We start from the raw sequence: 12037 nt of genomic DNA, 5'->3' as shown, positions 1-12037 counted from the left end.
CTGGATGGAGTTCTGGTGAGTGGAGCTTCCAGCACCCATCAGCATTCATGCAGTCTCATGATTGCACTGATTTGGCTTTAATGGCTTTGAATGCCAAATGAGGCCTGAAATGACTCCAATCAATAAGCGATTTCAAACCATACTCTCCACATCTGTCTGTTAGAGCACAATAGCCTGGTTCTGAAAGGAGGAATAGGATCATCAGCAGTGTGAGGATGGCATGTCTGTGAGATTGGAAAGAGAGGTGTAGCACTTAGAGGTAGGGAAATGGAGGAAATGCAAGATCACAGTATGTGGTTAGTGAGGCCCAACAGATAACACCAGTGCGCTACCACACCATGTGGGAGACTGGGGTTTGATTTCCAGACTGGGTGGCTATGCTGCGCTACACCAATAAGAGCCCTTGGGCAAGACTCCTAACACTACCCCTCTGTAATATGAGTAACCTTGTCCGTCGCTCTTGATGAAAGCATCAGGTAAATGCAGTAAATGTAAATGTATATCTAGGTACAATTCCTGCTTTCCTTCAGTACTGCATATTTGTCGCTTCCTGTGGGTTGGTGATTTTCCAGAAGCTCAAAACAAAAAAAGATATACCTTAACCAGTTCTTACCGGTTCTCACATAGTGCTGCTTAAGGCTTGTAGAAGCTTTGTGGTCACTGCATTACTGTGATGGCAAACAATAGTGGAAAGAGCGACATCATTCAAGCAGGCCTGGTGTAAATCAGCTGATTCTAATGTTGGATTCTTTCTTCTTACACAAATTATATTATCATTTAAAACCATGTTTAAAAAACAGCTGTAGTGCACTAGTAGGGCATCAGTTGTGCCAAATGTATTTGTATAAACAGTATTTTGGGTCCTGTTTATCACAACACTTAATGTAATGAGCCTAATTATGCTCTCAGGGATTTCCAGCATCATCAGGATTTAAACTTAGCCACTAAAAAGCCTTTTATAAATCTTTTTAGTGATACAGTTCTGCTGCTACATCTTTAAACTGAACCTAAACTTTAAACAAAAAATGATTGAAGCATTTCATTTTAAAATTATTATTTTTTCTTAAATTTAGTAAGCCAATATTAAGTCAGTAATTGCATTTTAAAAGGGGTAAGTTGTTAACATGTCTGATATTGGTGATTCGCATGTTGAATGTTTAAATAGCAATTTGAAATAATGTTGCACGTTTGAGAAAGGTTCCTTTATATATATGTGTATATATATATATATATATATATATATTATATATATATATATAATGTTTTTAGTCATTTTACAATTTACTTAAAGATCTAGAAGCATTCACTGTGACATGTGTAAAAAAAAATGTGGCCAATTTCTTTTTCACGGCTGCAATTGTACATGCGAGTGGTTAGTGTTGCAGAAGTGCTGCTGGTATCAACAGCATTTATCATGATGCAATTTGTCATGATAGAGATATGACATTGTCAGATCAGCTTCCTCTTGTAGCTCAGGGTTTATGATCTAAGAGTCAGCTCTGCTGCTTCTCCGTTGCCTCTGACAGAACTTCCACTACCAAGAGGACCGTTACTGTCTGATCTTTATAATTAATAAATAATCATTTTTAAATCATCTTCAGTCTTTTTAAACACTTACATTGTTCCATTATTTAATAATCAAACCGTGTGTGTGTGTGTGTTCAGAAATGCACAAGAAAAGACAAACATCCAATAGTTCTTGGAGTATTGTTTTACAACTCATTACAAACACAGATCCAGTACGCTGTTCATTAGCATTACAGACACATACTTGATGGACACATCCAGCAATATCTTTTTATATTGGTCACTTCCATATTGTTACAGTCACGCAAAAACCTGAAAAAAATGAATATTTTAATTCATTTAAAAACATCTGACAGTTGTGTTAAAATTCTGTGATGATTGGCCCAATAGAAATGCCCCCAAATTACTTGAAATTAAATATTTGTACACTTGGACTTCCAATGAAAGTAAAGAAGGTTTTTTTTCCTTCTCCTGTTGACAGTTGACATTTTGTACATACAAGGTTTTTGTGTGACAGTGATTATATATATATATATATATATATATATATATATATATATATTCAAAGTTTTATACATATATATTTCTGCACATTTTGCCGATTTGAGACTAAATGGAAAATGACTCTTCCAGTCTAGTCTAGTGTATTACTTTTTTTTGTTTTCTTTAAATAAAATAAATAAATAAATACTGCATCCATCTATACAGCCATTAATATAATTGGGGGAGGGGCTAAACTTATACATGAATAAATAGTTGTTTATTAACAGATCTTTTTAGGCCAGTACTAGGCTTTTTATCTGGGAGAGGAAAAGGCCCTTAAAGCCTGTATCCACTGTCACGCAGCTGAATTTTGATTTGCTCTGTTCTTTAGCCTGACTAATGAATAATACATTGGAATGTCATTGCTGTTAGTTACAATGATATAAACAAGACATATTTTCCCCATCTATCTATATCCCTGTCACCCCAGTGTGAGCACTGCCATCATTTCAGCTCCTCTGATGAAGCGCTAAGCTCCACGGTCTCCTGCAACACAGACACATCATTAGCGGCAAAACCAACGCAAGAAAGGCTAGCAACACACATACACATACAGGGCACAGAACCTAAATTATTATTATTATTTTTACCTAAAAATAACCCATTTAATAACCCAATTTGTGATGCTCCATTGACTTGTAAGTAGTCATTGCTACTAGGGCTTGGCACACTGCTAACTGCACTTTGTAGCTTTGGTGAAACATGCATCCTGTAATCTCACTCTACCATGTCACTCCACCAGCTTCTTTATCTTTTAGTACTGGTTGTAGCTCGTCAAGAAATGCATGTGTACAGCGTAATGTTCTTCAGTCCCTTGTCCAGCTCTCCAAAAATGAAAAGGGAGCATGTGAAAATGTAGCTGTGCGAGAGGTGCAGTTGTTGATGTTGCAGCGCTCAGTCTAGGAAGGGGTTCAGGAGTGTGTGTCTATGCATATTTGTGGTTTTGGTTTGCTCGTAATGACCATGTCCGCAGACTGAGAGAAAGGGTTCGGACCAGACTTTGGGATGGGAATGTGTTGGTTTCTTTCAAGCTAATTGCATGGATAATTGCTTGTCTTGTTTTAAAGGTGCACAAAATAAACCCTTCCCTCTCTGAGGTGCTGCAAATCTATACACTAATGTGTGTTGATTGACGTGTATCTTACCTCCAGCCTCTCTGTTTCTGGCTTAGCTGGAAGAGACTTTTGTGGTGTGTGAAAGGCCTGAGGCAAGAGATAAATGATTCATTAGAAAAATGGAGATAGTATTAAAGACACTTCAAAAGCATGATCTCTCTCTCACACACACACACACACACACACACACACACACACACACACACACACACACACAAGTTAACAAGCAGTAATCACCACACTTGTTTAGGCAGGTGTCCTACAAAAATGTTGTTGTTGTTGTTGTTTTCAGTATTATATGATTCATATAGTATTGCAGTGGAATCAGTGTAGATCTTCCCCGAACTGTGGAAAGTAGCTTGCTAGTTTTCTAACAATGACTAATCAGTGTTGCTGCCTACGTTGCCTTACGTGAGGTTCTGGTGCTTGGGATTGCCCCAGAGATGCCTTATTCAGAGAGTTGAATCTAACCACAATCTCTCACCACATTATGGTGGTCTTTCTTGTATATGTTTGTTTTGGGGGTGCGATGAACTTCTATTTATGCTAACTGTAATTGCCAACCTTACATGTCAAATTGCTGGTCATTCCTCGCTCTCAAACTGAGACCGATGGGGAGGTTTGACATTGTGTCACTAGGTGGTGCTGGAGAGTCACATAAATTGGTCTTTCAGAGGGAGTGACAATGGCTAAACATATATCTTGAGAGAAATCTTGTGACACCACACTACTACTTGATGTCTTATTAGATTAATTCAGCCCAGGTCCTGGAGTACCTAATGTCCTGCATATTTCAGTGTTGTCCACTCCAACACATCTAATTAATCTAATCACCTCATTTACAAGCCCTTCCTGAGTTAGAGTGTGACAACGAAAATGTGCAGGGGAGGGAGTGTTACAGAACCACTGTTGGAAATCCCTGCAGTAAGAGCAGGTGTAACAGTGACAGAACTGTGAAGAGTAGGCATTGTATTAATGATGATAACTAGTGCAGCTGTACTGTTTAAACACTAGTGCTTTCAAACAACGAGCACCAATCCAGTTATGTGTTCGGAATTAGGGTATAATCAATGCGTCTACAGTATAGCATCCATATGAGGTGTCCATCATTACCTTCTTGGCTTGCTGCACCTCATCTGTGGACTTGGACCTGCTTTTGACCGTCTGCTTTTGTGGGGAGGTGGCTGACACCTGCAGAAAAAACAAAACAAAAAAACAACTTTGCCTACACCTCAATTTTAACATACTCTGGTTCAGCTGGAGCCAAGTATCTGCTTTGACCCATCCCCAGAAACCCAAGGAACTCATCATCTTCAACTCATCTCTCGCTCATCTGCTTTAACTCCTCTCTCCAGAAACCCAAGGAACTGATCTTCAACTCATCCCCAGAAACCCAAGGAACTCATCATCCTCTTTAACTCATGCTTCACTCATCAGCTTTAACCCATCCCCAGAAACCCAAGGACCTCAATCTTCAACTCATCCCTCACTCACCTGCTTTAACTCATCCCCAGAAACTCTTCCCAACTCATATACAACCCACCCGCCAGAACCCTAAAGCACTTACCTTCATCTTCAACTTATCCCTTACAGATCTGCTTTAACCCATCCCCGGAAACCCAAGGAACTCATCTTCAACTCATGCCCAGAAACCCAAGAAACTCCTCTTCATCTTCAACTTATCCCTTTCTCATCTGCTTTAACTCATCCCAACTCCTCTTCATCTCGAACCTGTCCCTCACTTGTTTTAATGTATCCCCAGAAATCCACTCACTTTATTCTCTGCTTGTTCCATGGCTGTGGTCTTCTCCCAAGAGCAGATCAATCAGCTGAGGCTCCGCAACCTGTGATATGCCAGCAAGCAGTTCACTGTGCGGGAGAAAGAACAAAGGGAGAAACACATGCACTGGGGATTTAACCAGTCATCTTTGAAGCAGAGAGATGAGCGGTGGACGGTGTGCCTCCAGCGCTGAGAGGATGCTGCTTGTGTGGAGCTGGAAGAGTAATTGGCTCACAGAGATTCCTGTCAGCCTGGTTTAGTGGAGGTCTTCAAAGAGTGATTGTTCAGTCTCGTTCACATGCCACAGTGCCTGGCCCTGCTACAATGTTTGTCACCAAGCAAACAAACTGCTCCTGGCATGTATCCCGATAAAAGGTGAGTTAAGTGCATGTCTACAATTGCCACGTGACCTGCGAGGCTTGGCCGAGAGGAAAAAGTGTGCCCTGATTGAACCCATACTGCAGTTTGCAAGACCAAGCGTAGCAACTCTGGGAACCATAATGAGGCAAAATTACTAACCATCAATAAATGAAAATTGCTTCCTGGTCCTGCAGCGCCCCTACCTTGCATATTTTAGTGTTTTTCCTCTTATTCTACACTCATTCTACATGAAGGTCGGTGTGTTACAGCTGGAGGGGTTGCTCCAGGACCAAGCTTGAGAGCTACCTAAGGCCTCAGTCATGGTGAGAAGGCCATGACACAGATTTGTGAAGTTGTGAAGTTTGGACAGACTGTTTAAACTAGGAATAATCATTTTAGCTTTTTGTTATTTGACAAATGCTTGATCTTGTGATTTGAACTGCCCTCTTGTCTGGTCTGATGCTGATCTAGAACGGAAATTGGACCAGCTTGACCACCATGCACCTGCATCTACCATTTACCCTCCTGCTGAGCCACAAAACCTCAACAGCATACCTAGTGATGCCCCTAATAAGATCCTTGTTTAGATAAAAATGTATCCATGTTTAGTCTTTTATGGCCTAATTAAATACTTAAATAAGGCTGGTCAGTTTAACAAAGCCATGCAATGGCTGGGGCTGAAATCTGGAACCAATGTCTAGGAGAAATCCTGAACCAAACTTTGTTCTTCAAACAAGCTCCCAACTTATCGATTCCTTTTTTTTTTTAGTTGAAATTCTCGTTACTTTTTTACAGTTTGCAGTGTATAGATTGTATATACAGCATATAGATTTGAAATAGATTTGCATCTATTCTAATGACTTAATGGGTTTTTATAACCAAAAACACACATATTGCCAAGATAAGTGGTTTTACAAACGTGCTTAGGTGCCTTTTACCTTATATCTACAGTACTGTGCAATAAGAATGTTTTTGCTTACAAAAACTGCAGGTTACATTAGAGAAAATGCAGGTAAACATCAATACAGTCAAACGTAACATGAATTTCTTCTTTTCGTGAGCTAGTTGTTTGGTTTCAGATTTCCGTTATATGGATTTGGTCAGTTTCATCACTAATTCACCTGAATTTAGCATAATAAAGGACTAATTCGATACCAAACCAGATGCTGGATGATCACAATAAATGATAGTAGATTTTTAATGATAGAGATGTTTTAAAGACCACAGTGATGTAAATTAACTACTTTTTGTATGAATGTTATTTGTATTAATTCTAATATTGGTGTTTTGCTGAGCAAATAAAGACTTGCTGGCAAGGATGGATACAGGTATCTCTACCTTTTGCACAGTACCGTGCATATATTCCAATAACCATGCTCATCTGTAGCTTGGAATAAATTGAGAGCAGAGGAAATTAGATCCTGTGGGAAGTTGCCAAAAAATCCTATTATTGTAATCAGATATAAACAGCTGAGAACAACTGTGACATTGCGTCTGATTCTAATGAGCTGTGAATGGATTTTAGTCTTTTGGGTGATAATCCAGACTGCCTGTTTTTTGGGAATAAACCACTTCTGACTTTGCTTTGCTTCCTATGACTCAGGCCGTTCACGCTGCCTATTGAAAAGGTTCACAAACCCCTATTCACTGTGACAACACCTTGCGTGAGCACTGCAGGTTGGGGCTGCACGTAGTCTTTCGGTACACTTTCTGGCACTCAGTGTTCAACCGTTCCATTCAGAAGTGAGTCATCGGCACCACTCTCAAGGCTATTTTCTTGATAGCTCAGCAGCAGTTGCACTGCTTAAGCACTTTAAAGTGAATTGTAATTCAAGAGCTTTGACTGTGTGTGGTGGGTACAGAAAGCTCATTAATGTTACATAAAGCAGTATTTCAGCAGAATACAGCGCTTTGTGACCCAAGGCGGTTTTAATATAGCTGGGCTTTTTTGGCATTTTGTTGACTTTGGGTTTATTGTGAGAGAAACGACTTCCAGCCATTATTAGAAATCGCATTTGAGCAGGTATTAAACATGCAGTCTGGCCCATCCCAACTATTTATAAGCAGAAGAAGGTGTTCCAACGTGCTAGTGGTAATGCTTATGCACAGTATTACATTTCACTGGCACTTCACAATGGGCAGTTAAATGCTGCGTGTGGAGGTGAATAATGCAAAAAGCAAAAGGTTCAAATGCACGTCACTATCTAAAAGCGGATGGACAGTGACTCATCTACCCATTACCTCTTCATACAGCACAAAACAAGCTGCATGTGTGAGCGAGAGAGAGAGAGAGAGAGAGAGAGAGAGAGAGAGAGAGAGTGAGAGCGGGTGAGTCTACATCTATTAGCTTGCTCTATGTGTTGCATTGCAAGTGCCAACAAAGCCATTCAGCAGTTATTCCAAACACAAATATGTCAGGTCGCCAGCCGATTCAAAAGCCGAGCCAGGAATGGCGCCAATGACGAGTCTCTGAAACAGCTTGCATCACCAGACGGTATCACCATGGCAACAAGCAGGCACCAGGAGTCTGACAGATGAAGGAACACAAGTGTCAGGCACTGTCCCTCCAGGGTGCATTTAGAAGACACCGACCCTGTCTTCATACACCTTTTTTTTTAGTGCCTGACTGACTACTACATTGGACATAGAGAGAGAATTAGAGGAGACCTGTGGAAGCTCTGGGAAAGAGGTTCACTGGCCTCTTGGAGAGCATTAGAAGGTTTGCGGGCTGCAGGTACTGTAGCTCCATGGATTGCGTTGGCTTTGTTAGAAGGTTGCCCATTGAATTGACCTCTGTGGTCTAGAGCAATGCTCCCTCTGGAAGATGCAGAAGGAGCACATGCAGAAGATGTACCACTGAGCAGGATTTCTGTTTGCCAGATAGTTTCTATTAAACAACCATCAACTTTGGTATGAAGTTATGCATTTTTTTTTCAGTTGATCATGCTTCATAAAATACACTGAAAAGTCATTTTGCCCAACTGACCTCTTAAAGAGGCTAAGGCCAAGTCAAGCATGTACTGAACCAGTCGTCCAACTCAGTTCACCAAAGGATCACATTTTTGAGAGCCTTTTAGCTTATCTCCCAATACTTCAATACTGAATACTTGTTATTGTGGAATGTGGAAAAGCCCAATACTTTCCTCTTTGTTTGCATTGAGAGGTACTGCACGCAATGGTGGGTCATTTCTTAAAAATTGTTTTAGCTGGAACTGACGGTTCTAGGAAAAACTTTCAATTAATATAGAACCTCCACATAGTTATTATATGTTAACCCTTTAAAACAATGTACAAAATTGGTTCTTTAGACAAGCATCTTTTTACTTGTACTTTAGAAAATCAGAAGTGGTTATTTTATGGCAGGATTTTTCAATCCTGGTCCTGGAAGACCCCCTGTCCTGCATATTTTTGTGATGCTCTGCTCTTGCACACATACTTACTCAGGAAGGGATTATTCAGGAATTAATTTTTAATTACCAACTAACTGCATCAGGTGTGTTGGGGGATGGGGACACACTAAAATATACAAGGCAGTTGTACTCCAGACTCCTAATAATAAATGTGCAACAGAGGATACTTTGAGTGAAGCCATAGGAGAACCACTATTTTTTAATAAGCAACCATGTTTGTAAAAAACCTTGAAATTGACCTATAAACCTTTAGGAGGTTTATCTTTATATTCACACATCTCTACAAATATGGCTATTTAGGAACCATATTTTTGATATATCTTTAAAAAATAAATACATATTTTATATATTTTATATATCACTCCTCAGAACCACCTTTGTTACCTTTTTTTAATAGTGAACATCTCTAAAAGTTACAATTTAATCTGACAGTGTTGGATAATGAAGTGAGTGAGATTGCATGGGTTTAAGGTTGCGGTAAGAACCAGCACTTTCAACTGTATGCCAAAAAGGACGAGCTCTTTTCATGATGCCATAAAAGAACCATGTTTGGTTCCCAGTTCTTTAGAGAACTATTTTTGTATATGAGATGAATCAGCGTGAAGTTTGAGGAAACCTCCACATAAATTCCCTTTGATTGGTGTGTGTATATAACCATTATGTAAAGATTCATTGAACTTTTAAAAGGTTCTTTACATTCACACAGTTCTTTAAGGACCATTCAAAACATGGGCTAGCCAAGAACCAACTAGTTGACAGTTTCCATTCTGTGTCTGTTCAGATCTAGCGAAATAGTTCAGTTTCTAGTTCGGATACCTGAACTGACTTCGGTGTCAGTAGGCATCCAAAGTCCAAGGTCCAAGCACAGGGGACAATTTTTGTCTTTATTATGTTAAGTTATATGATCCAATTGATCCTTGGATTCAGTGATGTTCTGGATACTAATCAAAAAAATCAGTTGACTGAGCTGATCCCATGATAAATAATGGCCATTCTAAAGCCTCTTCGACTGTGCTTTTACAATGTAGCCTGCACTCCAGCCCAAGTCACTGTGAACCCAGAACTGCTACTCCCAGCATCCTGTTAAATGTCAAATCCATCTACAACACAACCACTCAGTCCAACACTTCCACAACACAGGAGAGCAAGATCATTTCCAAACACTATTTAGTTCTGACCCTCTGAGTAAAGTGCAATGACTACCAAGACAGACAGGCTCAAAGAGGTGTGACCAGAAGAGTAGTAGCATGGTAGTGATGGGAGCATTTCAGCACATGAAGAAGGCTCTCATTAGTTGACTGCCTCTTCAGGAAGAGAAAGCCCACAATAACAGCGAGCAACAATGTGGAAATCTGTTCATCTTTCACTGTCTCATTAGAGCCACATTCAGCACAGCAAGTACAGAGAAGCAATTATCACCAAATTCAAAGCGAAGCAAGCAGAGCTGACAAAAAACACTCATAGGCACTAAATTGTTTCCTGCTGGCGGTAGCGACAATGCCAATGTAGCATGAACCTGCCAACATACATGAAGCTTTAAAATGAACTCTTACCTTGCTGAGACTGTGCTGTTTCAGTGTCACCTGCAGCTTGTGACAAGCAGAGATGGAGAAAGCACAGTGCTCTGAGTCTAGAACAGCATTTAAAAGTGAGTTGAAACTGTGAGTTCAACTAAATCATGCAAAAAGAAGCCTCACCTCAAGGATACTCCTTCCTTCCTCTCTCTCTTTCTCTCTCTCTCTCTAACTCTTCTGTGCTAATCGGTTTGTTCTTTCCCTCGCTCCCTTTCTCCCTTCTTGCCCCCACCTTTCTCTCACTCTCCCTCGCTCCCACCCTCCGTCAGCTGGAGGACTGCAGGCACGTCTGAAGCTGTGAGGGTTGATTCTTACTCTGCATTTGATTACGCATTACCTCCTCTTCACTGTCTGTTCAGGGTTCCATAAATATGTAGAGCAGAGAGATTCTCCTGGAAATGACTTTTTTTTCCCCACTCCTCTTGGGGACAAAAAAGTGCCCTGCTTTGTGACTAATTGTACTGAGAGAGCGAGAGAGCGCACGAGAGAGGATGTAGATGAATGTGTGTGTGTGTGTGTGTGTATCTTCATTCCTTTTGTGTGTGTATGTGTGTATATCTGTCTGTGCTTGTATGCATTATCAGACAGGAAAAGTGCCACAGGCAGCCATCAGCATCAGCCTGCCAACCAGATCGTGCACCATCCATTATCTCTCCACCTCCTCCACTCTCCTCATTCTCTGTCTTTTGTCCTCAAGCAGTTGCTTCTGAAAGAAGAAGAGTCATCTTGGGCAGGACACAGGAGGACAAATGCAGCAAACTGTACTGTAACCTTCCACAAACCAACCTTACTTGGGTACCACTTCATGCCCTATAAGTACTTCACAAAACAACCTTATAAAGTAAACCTCTAAGTAAGCACCATGGGTGTATGTGATACGTAACCCTACAAGTAACCCTTCTATAATGGTACCCTTTAAGTAATCCCCCTACAAGTTGCCCTACAAGTAAGCTCTCATGAAGCAACCCCAAAAAATAACCTTCCATAAAGGTACTCTAATTGCAACCCCCCCTACAAGTAACCCTATAAATAACCTTCTATAAAGGTACCCTAACAGTAACAGTAACAGCTACCCTACATGCAGTAGACCTACAAGTAACCCTCTACGCTGTAACTGTAACTGTATATTCTGTAACTCTACAAGTAATCCTTCTTTCAGTACCCTATAAATAACTCTTGATAAAGTAATCCTTCACAAAGCAATTCTACAGGTAGCTCCCCAAACTGTAACCATATAAGTAACCTTTCATAAAGAAATACCCTGTAAAGTAACCCTTTATTAAGGGGTCATCTTTAAGAAACTCCACCAGTTTAACCCCATAAGTAACCCTGCCACAAATCCACCCTAAAAGTGTCCTTCATAAAATAATATTCCCTAAAGCAACTCTACAAGTAGCACCTGAAACAGTAACCCTATTAGTGTCCTTCCATAAAGTAACCCTACAAGTAAACTTCTATAATGTAACCCTACAAGTAAACTTCTGTTAAGTAGCCCTACAAGTGACTTTCCGTAAAGTAACCCTACAAGCGACCTACCATAAAGTAACCCTACAAGTGACCTTCCGTAAGGAAACCCTACATGTGACCTTATGTAAACAAGCCCTACAATTGACCTTCCGTAAAGTAACCCTACAAGTAACCTACCGTAAAGTACCCTACAAGTGACCTTCCATACAGTAGCCCTACAAGTGATCTTCCGTAAAGTAAACCTACAAGTAACCTATCGTA

The 12037-nt window shown here is 40.3% G+C and overlaps 1 long non-coding RNA gene across 1 annotated transcript; it reads right to left on the bottom strand.

Annotated features, from left to right (window-relative positions):
• Positions 1–1696: 1696 nt before the first annotated feature.
• LOC140539841 (uncharacterized) lies at positions 1697–10653 on the bottom strand. The gene is made up of 6 exons (XR_011977848.1): positions 10433–10653; positions 10289–10318; positions 4960–5054; positions 4299–4376; positions 3216–3272; positions 1697–2556 (listed from the first exon to the last, which is right to left on the bottom strand). It is a non-coding gene; the product is annotated as an uncharacterized lncRNA (long non-coding RNA).
• Positions 10654–12037: the final 1384 nt, after the last annotated feature.

This window comes from Salminus brasiliensis, chromosome 18 (genome assembly GCF_030463535.1).
Source record: "Salminus brasiliensis chromosome 18, fSalBra1.hap2, whole genome shotgun sequence".
In the NCBI taxonomy this organism is placed as follows: Eukaryota; Metazoa; Chordata; class Actinopteri; order Characiformes; family Bryconidae; genus Salminus; species Salminus brasiliensis.
Note: the sequence above shows the minus strand (reverse complement) of the source record. Positions and strands in the feature narration are given on the sequence as shown.